The sequence below is a fragment of the Equus asinus genome, chromosome 17 (assembly GCF_041296235.1).
Source record: "Equus asinus isolate D_3611 breed Donkey chromosome 17, EquAss-T2T_v2, whole genome shotgun sequence".
NCBI lineage: Eukaryota > Metazoa > Chordata > Mammalia > Perissodactyla > Equidae > Equus > Equus asinus.
The window spans coordinates 11,561,723-11,574,959 of record NC_091806.1 but is presented as its reverse complement, the minus strand read 5'-3'; the positions used below and the strand labels follow the sequence as shown (position 1 = coordinate 11,574,959).

At 42.6% G+C, this 13,237-nt stretch overlaps 1 protein-coding gene across 15 annotated transcripts in view; it reads left to right on the top strand.

Moving 5' to 3' along the window:
• Positions 1 to 4,227: 4,227 nt before the first annotated feature.
• AMBRA1 (autophagy and beclin 1 regulator 1) overlaps positions 4,228 to 13,237 on the top strand; it is a 159,467-nt gene continuing 150,457 nt past the window's right edge. For 3 of the 15 annotated variants that reach the window (XM_014861278.3, XM_014861281.3, XM_044750630.2), the window contains exon 1: positions 4,256 to 4,515. The gene's annotated coding sequence lies outside the window, so the exon portion shown is untranslated. Of the gene's footprint in view, positions 4,516 to 4,577; positions 4,734 to 13,237 lie in introns of those variants that run through there. The other 12 variants (XM_014861284.3, XM_014861282.3, XM_044750635.2 and 9 more) reach the window with 9 other exon arrangements.

Below are 13,237 nucleotides of genomic sequence, written 5' to 3'. Positions count from 1 at the left end.
ATTCCAGTAAGTCTGTTTGAAAGGAATCTCCATGTTTACCCAGCCAAACGTTAAAAGTCTATCATTTTGTTGAGACTTTTCTAACCCTTATGTATACCGCTATCTTTATGGAAGGGCTGATTCCTTTGTCATTTTAGAGTCTTAAAATGTTCATACACTTCAATCCACTGATAAATTCCACCACTGGAAATTTATCCCATATCAATAATTCCAAAGAAGGAAGAGCCATCCATCATTCTGTCAATGGTTACCTGCTGTTCTGGGATCTCTCCCCTTCCCTGGGCTGCTCCCACCTCACAACACTGCTTCTACCTTTCCCATCCAGCCCAAAGTGTATACATTACCCCACAGTGCCATGAGACCAGGCTACAAAAGAACAGAATAGAATTGCAACAGCAAAAGCTGCAACTGGCTCATCATTTTGGCTGCTTGAAGCCTGACTCCTGTTCCTGGTCTTCCTAACAAGATGACTCATGGTACTGGTACGGAATTATCTCATCCTAGGTTCAGACCTGATTTCTACCACCTAGAGTGTGATAGACATTTCTCAGTGTCCAGAGCCAAGATAAGGAACAGATTCCTCCCCTTCTCTCCTTTTCCCTCTGTTCACCCTTCATCCCAGGCAATTTTCTCTGGTCAAGATGTCCCAATCCTCTTTTTCTGGTTTAGACTTTCCAAATTCTTTCCACATGATTGACAGTGGCTAGGTCCATTCGTGGGTGACCAACTGTCCCAGTTTGCCTGGAGCTGTCACAGTTTTAGCACTGAAAGTCCTGTGTCCTGGGAAACCTTTTAATCTTCAGCAACCTGGGACAGTTGGTCACCCTACCTCAGGGGAAATGAAATCTTACCTTCCAGGGGGCAGCTCCCCCAGAAGAATCCTATCAGAATACGATAATCAACAATCAAAGTAATAATGAGTTATTGAGTCTTAACACCAATATATAGGCATCAGTGGTACATCCCAGGATGATCTTTACTTCTGCCCACCTGGTTTCTTTTTTTCAGGTCTTCGTCCAATGCGAGGAGTTTCCTGTAGACTTGAGGGTTTCTCCTCCCGATCTACTGATCTACTCTTCCGTCCAAATGGATTTCTCCATAAGAACAAGCAGTAGTTTGCTGTCACACTGAAGCTTAAATCCACACTCGAAAAGAAACGGCTCTCTAAAGAAATTTACCTGTAGAGCTGCAGCTCTGCCTGCAGAATAAGCCATCTTTTCCATGGTTTCACAGGCTAGCCTAAGCTGCTCGTATATCTCCATTTTCAGATGATGATTTTAGATTCATATTTGCATAACCTTCAGGTGTTTTTCCCCCAAAAAGCCTCCAGCTTTTGAAAAACTGAAAACTTCTTGTAGCCTTGAAATTAGCTTCTTTGTTTTTTCTCACTGAAATCAAGGTTTAAAATAATGTTGTTATTTGGGTCAAATTTGAATGAGGGCTGTAACTCTAGAAAGTTATGCCCCACACGCCTCCCCAAGAAGGAATCTTCTCTAGAGCATGTATTCTAGGAGTAGAAACTCCGCCCTGGGATGACAGCAAAGGAAAGTCTATTTGCACGCTCCTCATCTGGCTCCAGGAATGTGACAGAGACTGCTTATTTAGTTGTCCCCTTTTCCATTTGTCCCTGACTTTTGTGTGTACACGCCTGCCCAGGATAAAGGCTAATTCCCAGTTAGGTGTGGCTGTGTGACTAAATTCTGGTCAGTGGCATATAAGTGGAAATGTCCTGTGCTATTTTCAAGATGTGTCCTTATGGCTAGGAGACATGCCTTTCCTCTTTCAGCTTCCTGCTGGTTGGAATGTAGACATGATGGCTAGAGCTGGAGCAGCTGTCTCGGACCTGAGATGAAAGCCTCTTGCTGAAGATGTCAAAGTAACAAGACAGAAGCCTGGTCCCTGACACTGAACGGCCACACCTCACCCTAGGCTGTACATCTCTGGATTTCTTTTACGTGACTGAGAAATAAACAGCTACCTTGCTTCCTTACTCTTTTTGTTTATGTGCAATAGGTCCCAATCATAAATAATAAAGTTATAACTGCCTCTTTCCAAGAGCAGCAATACCTATTATGCAGAAAATGTTTGGAAGCAACATACAAATTCAACGATGGGGAGCATGGTCAGTATATCCCCTCAATGGAATATTATGCAACTGTTAAAAATAACTACTAAAGACCTTAATAGGGAAACGATATAATGCAAAACAGTAACAGTGTTGTATCTCAGCTTAAATTAAACTTTAAAAAATTATGTAAGATATCTCCAAGGACTGCAGGGGAACATGAACAAATTAAAACTTTGTGTTTTGGAAGCAGATTATTAATTTTTTTCTTTTGTTTTAGACTTTCATAAACGTTGCTATAATGCTTACTGACTTTATTTTATTATTATTATTTTTAAATTATTATTTTTTTTTGAGGAAGATTAGCCCTGAGCTAACATCTGCCACCAATCCTCCTCTTTTTGCTGAGGAAGACTGGCCCTGAGCTAACATCCATGCCCATCTTCCTCTACTTTATATGTGGAACACCTGCCACAGCATGGCTTGACAAGCAGTGTGTAGGTCTGCACCCGGGATCTGAACCGGTGAACCCCAGGGTGGCCAAAGAGGAATGTGTGAACTTAACTGCTATCCCACAGGGCCAGCTGCTTTTTTTTTTTTAATTTTTAAAAATCTTTATTTATTTATTTATTTTTTACTGACTTAAAAAGTTTCCTCAGGGGCTGGCCCCGTGGCCGAGTGGTTAAGTTCGCGCGCTCCGCTGCAGGCGGCCCAGTGTTTCGTTGGTTCGAATCCTGGGCGCGGACATGACACTGCTCATCAGACCACGCTGAGGCAGCGTCCCACATGCCACAACTAGAAGAACCCACAATGAAGAATACACAACTATGTACCGGGGGGCTTTGGGGAGAAAAAGGAAAAAATAAAATCTTTAAAAAAAAAAAAAAGTTTCCTCAAACAGTGGTAGACAACAAAACCCCAGTGTTTTGGGGTATTTTTGCTGAGGAGGATTTGCCCCAAGCCAACATCTCTTGCCAATCTTCCTCTTTGTTTTACTCGAGGAAGATTAGCCCTGAGCCAACATCTGTGCCAATCTCCCTCCAGTTTATACGTGGGTCCCCACCAGAGCATGGCTAATGAGTTGTGTAGGTGTACATCTGGGATCCAAACCAAGAACCAGTGCTGCCAAACTCAACTACTATGCCATGGGCTACCTGAAAGCCCTGTGTTTTGTCCTCATATTATGGGTGCTGTCTTATCCTCCATTATATATACAAGTTGTCCCTTAAGTATTTTCATTGACTTAAAGGAGATTTTTAAAAAATTACAATAAATTATAAATAAAGCTAATATTGTAAGGATGGGGAGGTGTCTTTCACTTTGATTAGATTATAAACTCTTTAAGAGCTGGGACTATCTTGTTTCCATTTTACACCTTTACTCTCCAAGTCTCCCCCCTTCTTAGGAGGAGGTAGGATAAACTGTGTTATTGCCCACACTTGGTAATCCATATTTGTAGGGATCTATGTGATTTACTGAATCGCACCCAGGGTGTACATATTAATCCATATTTGCGCTAAGCATATTAGTTTGTCTACTAAGAGACTTCAGAAAGAAGCTACTGTGACGACAAAAATGTCAACACGCTTTGACAGGTTCTGCACCCAAAGAGACGTCTGTTCATTTAGTAAGAAGCACACCCATGGTTTCGGCCTTTGGAGGGAAACAAGAGGAAAGCAGTACGTGTATTACGTTTTTTCCTGTCTTAAGGTCAGACCACTCAACCCTGAATTTTCCCAGCTTCTCTTTGCTATGTTTATGGGAGCCAAATTGGAGCTTTAAATAGACATTATTCACTTTGTTCCTCAGTCTGGATTCTCTCTTCGTGCCTCGATCATATATATCATATATATATTTCTGTATATCTTTTATTCACCTCACTGTTCTGTGAGAAAACTAAGAGCCAAATTTGCTCAATTGGGATAAATAATGTTGCGAGTCCCTAAGGCAGTCGCCCACCTATAGTTAGACAACGTGTTACTGTGCTATGACTTGATCTTCAACACTCCCAATAACAACTTCGGTTCTCTAAATAACTAAGACAGCCGGCAACCAACACAGAAAATGGCAAAAGCACAAGCTCCTTTACTCCATGGCTTCTGATCTGGGCTTGTTTACTTATGCCTTGGACAGGAGCCGGACCTTGAGTCGGAGCGGAGCTGTTTTTCGGCGCTCGACTGTAGTTCCTTGAACGATTGCTCGGGCGCTCCTGCTTTGATGTCTGGGGCGTTCGTGGATTCGGTGATCTTTTGCGCCGTCTTCTTGCTTGATGTCTCCTGAGCGGCGGCGGCACCGGGTCGAAGCCTGACTTTTCCGCGAGGCCGCGCGCTCAAGCTGCTTTCTCCCGCTGGTCGGTGGAGCGGATCCCTTGCTACCTCCCTGCCTCTTCTTCCTCTCTGTGGCTCAGTCCAGCCGCTGGGCAGCCGACCGAGCCCCCGCCCGCCTTGCAGGTAGGCCCGGAGGAGCCTGGGAGGCCGGGCCCGGCATCCTTCCGCCGCCGGGTTGCGAAGACCTTGGCGCCGGCGGGTGGGCGGGCGGCTCGGTCGCGGAGTCACGGCCAGAGGAGGAGCTACGCGGCTGGGCTCGGGGGCGCGGTCGGAGAGGCGGCGGAGAGCTGAGGTTGAAGCCGGAAAGAGGGAGAGATGCTGGGGCTTCCCGGTGTGGCTCGGTAGGGAGGGGATGTGGGGTCGAGGGCGGGTGTCGCACCCCCAGTGTGTGGGGAAAATCGCTTTCTAGGAACGGATGGAGCTTTGCGCGCTTTGACCCTCCCCCTTTTCCTCTTACCCCCTCCCCGCCCCCAATGCTCTGGGTGTCATGACTCAATTGCACTGAGGATCCCCTCTGAGTCCAGCCTTTGAAGGGACCCTTGAGTAGGTGGAGGCATGTAGAACAAGGCCCTCTCGCTCCTCGGAGCGAAGTGTCACATTCTCGCCTTTTTCGGGTAGGGAAACTGAGGCTGAGGTCTGGGATGTGACTTTTCCCCATATCCCCGACAGATCTTTAAATGTCGTTTTTTGTCATTTACCAGTTCACTTTTTTTTTTTTTTTTTTTTTCATTTTACCAGTCAGTGGTTTGCCGTTTGGTTGTCTGTAATCCCTCCTTCCTAGGAATATAGATTCTGTCTCTGGGGACTTCAGAAGTCAAGGGACCATGCGATCTTGTGGCTGGTTTTGCTTTTCAAAGTCTGTATCATTTTAGCGAGAGTAGCAGTAACAGTTTCTTTTCCTTTCTTGATAGAAAATTTTGTTTGCTGTCCGCTTTGCCTTCTGGTTGATACTTATTTCTCCTCCTTCCCCTCAGCCTGTTTCTCAGTGGACGTCTTTCAACTCTGCTGTTGAATGGTTAATGTCCAGCAGAGGATGCTCAGATTTTGAAGTCAGATATTTGTCCCGAGAGAGTTTGCTTTCTAGGAAGAATCCAAAGAAAACCCAAGGGGTCTCTTTCAGAACAGTTTTGTTATCTTTGGTTAGGAGGTTAGTTACTGCATGTACTAAGAGTTAAAAAAGCTGTGTGTAGGAATCATTCAAATATTGAGTTATTTAAATGAAAAGTTAACATTCTGGGAACTCCATTATGTTTTCCTTTTCTCTCCCAACTTGGAAACTTTGGGGACTAAGTGTTCTTACTCATTTTATTTTCATTGGATTTAGTGTCATGATCCTAATTTCTGTGACTTCTTTGTCGAAAAAAATAATCAGCCTAGAGGTCATTCTAGGTTGAATAAGTATTTCCACAGTATGTAGAATCAGTAACAGAATTGTTTTAAGGGAGAGCAGACTAAATTCTTAGTTCTTGGATGGAAACTCTACAAATCTATGTTCCTTTAATAATTTTAGAATTCTCATATGAGTTTTGGAAAGATTATTGTTGCTCTAATTTTTTTGGGGGGTGTGAGGTCAGCAAGATTTAAATGAAGGGCCCTTGATCATGAATGATTTTTCCTAGTTATAAGGACCTCTGTACTTCCAGAAAGGGATTAATGAAAAGCCACCAGACTATCTTTATGGAGAATCTAGATTGGGAAGTTAGGCTAAGAATGTGTGTTCTCTGAAAAATTTTTTGTGATAGAAAAGACTTTATGTCAGAGGAGAGAATTTAGAGAAGGAAGCACATTATCTCCTGGTGTTTAATGGATGCTGTGTAGAATTTAGAGTTAGTCTCTGAGTGGCTCCTAATGAACGCTAAATAATAAATGGAGTATGCTGTGAGTACCACAGAGAAATGTTAGGAACGTTTTGTTACGTTTCTGTAGGAAACAGCAGAGATGTTGAATTGAGGAGGGCAAGAAATTTAGTTGTGGTGGGGAGGATATGGGGATGCAGCTTCTTATCAGCTTCTCACCTGCTTTGTGATCGAAATTCACTCCACTTTTACCCTTCTTGGTTAAATCTTGTGTTATTCTGTCAATGTCAGATCAAGCTCTCTTCTGGAGTTTCCTTTCGGAAATTTACAGATTCAGAATGTGACTGAGGTATTCCGTCTTCTCTTTAGTAGGAAAGTTCTTGGAGATTATTAAAAATGTGAACTTCTTTGAATGTCATCTAGAACTTGTCCTGGAAGGCGTTATGTATATCACTTGATAAAAATTAGTCATTTTTATTAGCAGAGTAATAACTTTATGCCGTGTAATTTTCAAAATATTTTCAACACGTGTTATAAAACTTACAGAACTTTTTCTCTTTTGGTCAGACTGCTTTATGCTGTTTATTAATGCTAAATCTAAACATTTATGGTCTTTAAGGATCTCCATGAATGTTGGCAGTTTATGTTGACAATTTATCTCACTCTTCCCATGTATCCCACTCTTAAAGGAACTAGAGAAAAAGTTTTGTTGTTAGCATACTGAGGCCTCTTTTTTTTTTTAAAGATGTGTCTCAGCCTTGATAGACTTATTTTGGAATGGAATACAGATCTTTTTGCCCAGTGGTTTGGTTTACCAAAAAAACCCCTTAAGTTCCTTTAATCATAGTCATTCTTGTTTCTTTCTCCAATTGTTCCTCATAAACCCAGAGAGAACTTTCTGTTTCTTGTCATAATTTCTGTTTTTACAGAAGTGCTATGGTACAACCTGTCCTGTGGTTTGGGGGTAATTTATATTTTATAATATCAAACCCCTTTTCCCTCCAAGTTAATTAGATCTATTTTTTTTCCTTTGCGCAAAGCTAAAATTAGTTACTTATAAAAATTTTGCGATCAGTTATTGGCGGAATGTATTTATGTGCCCAGTAGCATGTGGCAGTCTGCCAAAGTGATGTGGTAAGAAGAAAACAGATTAAGGAATGAGGAGACCTGGCTTTAAGTCTTAAATTTACCAGCTTACTTGCTGAGAAATCATGTACAAATTATTTAAGGAGGCTATAGGAAAGGTTACTGTCCTTTATTGAGCACTTATGTGTCATGTCCTTTACATGGGTTGTCTCATTTAACACTGCTAGCAGTCCTTTAAGATAGATACTATTTTCCCCATGGGTACTGAACTCAGAGAGAGTAAATAATTTGACCAAGATCACCCAGCTGCCATGTAGTAGAGCTGGTATTCAAATCGAGGGCTTTGAATGCTTTTATGAGTCCGCATGTAAAGAATGGGAAAGATAATACTTCTATCATAATACTTCCGTTGAGAAAAAGTGCGTGAAGCTGCTTTAAAAAGATAAAGTGCTCTTCAAATGTTAACTTCTGTGCTATCTTACGGCAACAGTGAACAGATGTCATCTAGGTTCTTGGACAACTTAGTTCTTTCAGGGCAGCGTTATGCGTGACAGTCATGGAGGCTAGTGGTGACAAACACTACAGCAGCATTGGAGGAGCTTACTCACGTTGATGTGGAGAGGAGTAAGTGCTTGGAAGTCCTAGTGAAAGCCGGGTTTTAGGTGCTGTGTGTTGAGATGGGGGAGACTAGGTTGTTTATGCCCTCTCTTCCAGTTAGTGCTGGCTTGGCTGTCTGTAGATTAGTGTAGGAAGTATCTTTTCTGTCTCGTTCTCTGTCTGTTCCTTTTCTTGTGGGGTTGATAATCTCCACTTTTCTACCTAAACTTTCTCCTTTCTTCATTGAGTATTGTTCTTGGACTGTGGTTTTTCCTGAGCTATGAAATATTCCTCTCAGACCTTTTGGAACTATTTCTTTTCTTTTCTTTTTTTTTAAGATTTTATTTTTTTTCCTTTTTATCCCCAAAGCCCCGTGGTACATAGTTGTATATTCTTCGTTGTGGGTCCTTCTAGTTGTGGCATGTGGGACGCTGCCTCAGCGTGGTTTGATGAGCAGTGCCATGTCCGCACCCAGGATTCGAACCAACGAAACACTGGGCCGCCTGCAGCGGAGGGCGCTAACTTAACCACTCGGCCACGGGGCCAGCCCCAGAACTATTTCTTGATTGTGACTCTGTGTTCCACCCTTACCTTTTCAGACTTTCGTTCAGCTAGCAAATATTATTGAATGCTCATTAGATGCTGGGGTACAAAGGTAGACATGAGTGTTCTGGTTTGTACAGTTTATTCCACTGGGGAACAGAGTTGACTAGGTATCTGATGAATATTGAAATTTAGGCTGTGCTTTGAAGGAAACAAACAAGGGCTGATAGAGAGATGAAGCAGTGAGGAAGGTGTTCCCTGGCTGTTCACTGGGATTGGAGTCTTCAGTTATGATATCCTTAATCCCCCTAAAAAGTTGCAATCACAACATACCATGATTCAGTAAATTAAAGTTCCCCTGCTGCCATTACAGTGGAAGCCTTCATTTAAGATTGCTCCATGTAATATTTGTCTCTTACTTAATGTGTGATGACACTGGCTTTGGCATCATAAAGGATAACTATGACTTATAAATATCCAGCTTTCTTGACTAATGAGTTTAATTTCTTTTTTTTTTCCTCCGAAGATTTTATTTTTCCTGTTTCTCCCAAAGCCCCCTGGTACAGAGTTGTATATTTTTAGTTGTGGGTCCTTCTAGTTGTGGCATGTGGGACACCGCCTCAGCGTGGCCTGTTGAGTGGTGCCGTGTCCATGCCTAGGAGCCGAACTGGTGAAACCCAGGGCCGCTGAAGTGGAGCGTGCAAACTTAACCACTTGGTCATGGGGCCGGCCCCTTCCCAGACTCTTGAATAACATAGTGGCACTGACTCTGGAGCCAGGCAGTCTGGGTCCGAATCCCAGTGCCACTACTCTGTGACTTGGGCAAGTTACTCAGCCTCTCTGTGCCTCTTCTCATCTGTAGAATATCACACAGTTGTTGTGAGAATGAAAGGAGTTGATAGATGTAAGGCATTTAACAGCACATAGCACTATCTGTGCCAGCTGTTACCATTTCAATATGATTGTTAGAAGAAGATAAAGATTGTATGTTCAGGGGCTGGCCCGGTGACGCAGCAGCTAAGTTCGCACGTTCCGCTTCTCGGTGGCCCGGGGTTCGCTGGTTCTGATCCCGGGTGCGGACATGGCACCACTTGGCAAAAAGCCGTGTTGTGGTAGGCGTCCCACGTATGGGGTGGAGGAGGATGGACATGGATGTTGGCTTGGGGCCGGTCTTCCTCGGCAAGGGGAGGAGGATTGGCAGCAGTTAGCTCAGGGCTAATCTTCCTCAGAAAACAAACAGAAAACACATTGTGTGTTCTTCAGAAGGAGAACAAATAATAGTGATGCTAGATTGAAGTTTACAGTCTTGAGAAAACTTGAAGAGGACTTGAAGAGGGAACAGGCAGTTAAAGCAGCATGTCAGGGGCTGGCCCCGAGGCCGAGTGGTTAAGTTCACGCGCTCCGCTTTGGCCACCCAGGGTCTCACCTGTCCGGATCCTGGGCATGGACATGGCACCACTCATCAAGCCATGCTGAGGCGGCGTCCCACATGCCACAACTAGAAGGACCCACAACTAAAAATATACAACTGTGTACCGGGGGGCTTTGGGGAGAAGAAGGAAAAAGAAAATGTTAAAAAACAAAAAACAAAAAACAGCGTGTCAGTCCCTCCTTCCCCTCACTGCCCTTCAAATTAAAGTAAGCAGATGAGTCTTTACTGGGCAAGAGAAACGTAGAAAACAAAATTTTCTGAAAGAGTTCCAAGTGTCAGATAAATGGCAAAGTTTTGAGGATTTTTGTAATATATGTAGCATAACAGGCCAGAGTTATTTTAGGAACAGAAGAACATTTCTTTGCAAAACAGGTAGAAGATGTTAGCGTCTGAATTTTACCATCTATTTGAACTGTGATTGGTGCTTGAAGGATTTCGGAGAAGTTGATTAAAGGCATGGAAAAAAATGACATTTAGGGAAAAGTCAAAGCTACCAAATCACCTTGGGTAAACTTGTGGAAGAGTGAACATGTTTTTTGCATAGTGGTATGCAAGGAATCCAGTGGAGTTAGTTTTTGATTACTCTTGTCTCTTTATGCCATTGTAAATTGTGGGTGGCTTCAGTCTTTGCGTTAACTGTTCATATTTTCTTTATATCTTTATAATAGTCCTGCTCTGTCATTTTAAAAAACTGATTTAGGGGCCAGCCCCATGGCCTAGTGGTTAAGTTCAGCGCTTTCCACTTTGGTTGCCTGAGTTCGGTCCCCAGGGGCAGAACTAAACCACTTGTCAGCAGCCATGCTGTGGCAGAGACCCATGTACAAAATAGAGGAAGACTGGCACAGATGTTAGCTCAGAGCCAATCTTCTTCAGCAGGAAAAAAACCCAACAACAACCTTATTTAATGGTAAGAGTGGAGTCTGTTCTTTTTCAGTTATTCATTCAGTAAATGTTTATTGAATGTCTCCCTCTGTGGTAGGTGGTGAGGAGACCATAAGAGCTGATCAGAACCAATACTTACTGAAGTGCTTTGTGCCAGGTACTTGGCTAGGTGCTTTGTGTCATTGATTCTTTTCATTCTCATAACAACCTTATGGTGTAGCTACTTTTATTCTCGCCATTTTATAGATGTGGAAATTGTGGCACAGAGGGGTTGAGCAGTTTGCTCAAGGTCATAGAGCTAGTGACTAGTGGAACCAGGATTTGAATCCAGGCAGCCTGGCTCCATAGTTTCCTGCTCTTAATCCGTAAATTATACTGATTCTAACCTACTTTAAACAATTGTAAACTCTCTAAACTACTGCCACCATACTAAGGCTAGAGTGAAAGAAATAGATGTTGTCCATGCCCTTAGTCCAGAGGGGAGAGAGAGAGACAATAAACAAAAAATACACCAGTGGAAGTCTGCTTGCAATGTGTGTAAAGTCCTATGATGGAAAAGTGAAAAAGAGAGTATAGTGGGGGAACCTGAATTATATTGGAGCTTTGGGGAGGGTTTCTCTGAAGAAGTGGTATTTAAGCAGAGACGAGAAGCATGAAAGGGGAAGGTAAAGAGAACAGCATATATGAAAGTCTTGAGGTGGGAAAGAACTTGGCACATTTGAGAAACCAAAAGAACATTTGTGTGGCTGGAATACAGTGAGCAGTGGGTGAGGCAGGAGAGGGGCACAGGACAAGAGTACAGACTTCGGACTGTGTCAAGGATTTTGGATTTTTCCCCTAAGTATAATAGGAACCTTTGAGGTTTTTTTTTTTTTTTTTAAAGATTTTATTTTTTTCCTTTTTCTCCCCAAAGCCCCCCAGTACATAGTTGTGTATTCTTCGTTGTGGGTCCTTCTAGTTGGGGCATGTGGGACGCTGCCTCAGCGTGGTTTGATGAGCAGAGCCATGTCCGCGCCCAGGATTTGAACCAATGAAACACTGGGCCGCCTGCAGCGGAGCGCGTAAACTTAACCACTCGGCCACGGGGCCAGCCCCCCTTTGAGGATTTTAAGAATGAGTGTTGTGACCTAATAGATGACTTTAAAAGATTACTCTGGCTACATTGTGGAAATTTTTGGAAATTTGTCGAAAAAAATTTGGAAATTGTGGAAAATTTGGAAACAGAACAAGTAGGGGAAGTATAATCGTTAGGATGTGTTATAGTGGTCCAGGCCAAAGGTGATGATGGTTTGGATTAGGCTGTAGGCAGTGGAGATTGAGGGAAGTAGAAAGATTCAGTAGATATTTTAGAATTAGGACAGGCAAGACTTAATGATGGCTTGGATATGTGGGAAGAGGAAGGTGTCAAGTATGATTCCCAGATTTCTGGCATGAGCATCTGGGTAGATGAAGTTGCCATTTTTGAGACAGAAACATTGGAGGAGAAGCAGATTTGGACTAGAGTTGGGGAGTGGAATGAAGACCTCGGTTTGAGTCATGCTAAGTGTGAGATGTCTGTGAAAACATAGAAGTGGAGACATCAAGTATGCAGTCTTTGAGCTAGTGCTCAAAAGTGGCGCTGGAAATAAATCTGGCTGCTCTTGGTATATAGGTGGTATTTACAGCCAAGGAAAATGGATGAGATTACCTAGAGGAAGGGTGTGTATAGACCAGGAGGAGAAGAGTGCTCAGGACCAAGCTCCAAGGAATTTAAGAGAAAATCTCAGAAACTGATAGCAGCGCATGTTTCAAGAAGGAAGTGATCACCTAAATTTTGTTGGATTTAGCAACAGAGATCATTGATGATCATAGCAAGAAAAATGTTGGAGGAATGTATGGCCAGAAGCCAGATTGGAGTGGGTTTAAGAAGTGGAAAGGGAGGAAGTGAAAATGGTCTGTATATTTTGATTATTAGCCTGTCTGCCTCTCCGTAAGAAGTAATACTTTAAGAAGAAGTAATATAATAAGGTCCATGACGGTAGGAACAATACCTTTTCATTTCTGTGTCCTTGGCTGCTTAGCCTTGGTGTCTTGCCAGGAGGTTGTATAAAAGGAGAAAGGGGCAAGGCAATGAGGATACTTGCAAGATGGTGAGAGTAATGATTCTCATGGTCCTTATACGTGGCCTCGGAATTTAAGGGTTTATGTACTTTTCAACGTTAGTGCCATTAGCCTTTCTATTTTCACCTCCTTACCTAATGGGTCCATATTTTGTTATTATTGGCTTTTAAAATTCTTTCTTTACCTTTATTTTTTCTTATTGCTTTCCTATGGTCATTGTTGCTATAGTTGATTAGCTAATGTGCTTGGTTATTTACTTTATTTATCTTTCTTCACTCACTTATTTCTTGGCTCTTATTTCCCTATGGGATACTGTGTAATTGTGACTCTAGACTTTTGGTTTCTTGTTTGTTTCCCATTTACATACTCTTTGCTGAGAGTCTGATAGGCTCTATTGAGGTAATGTTAA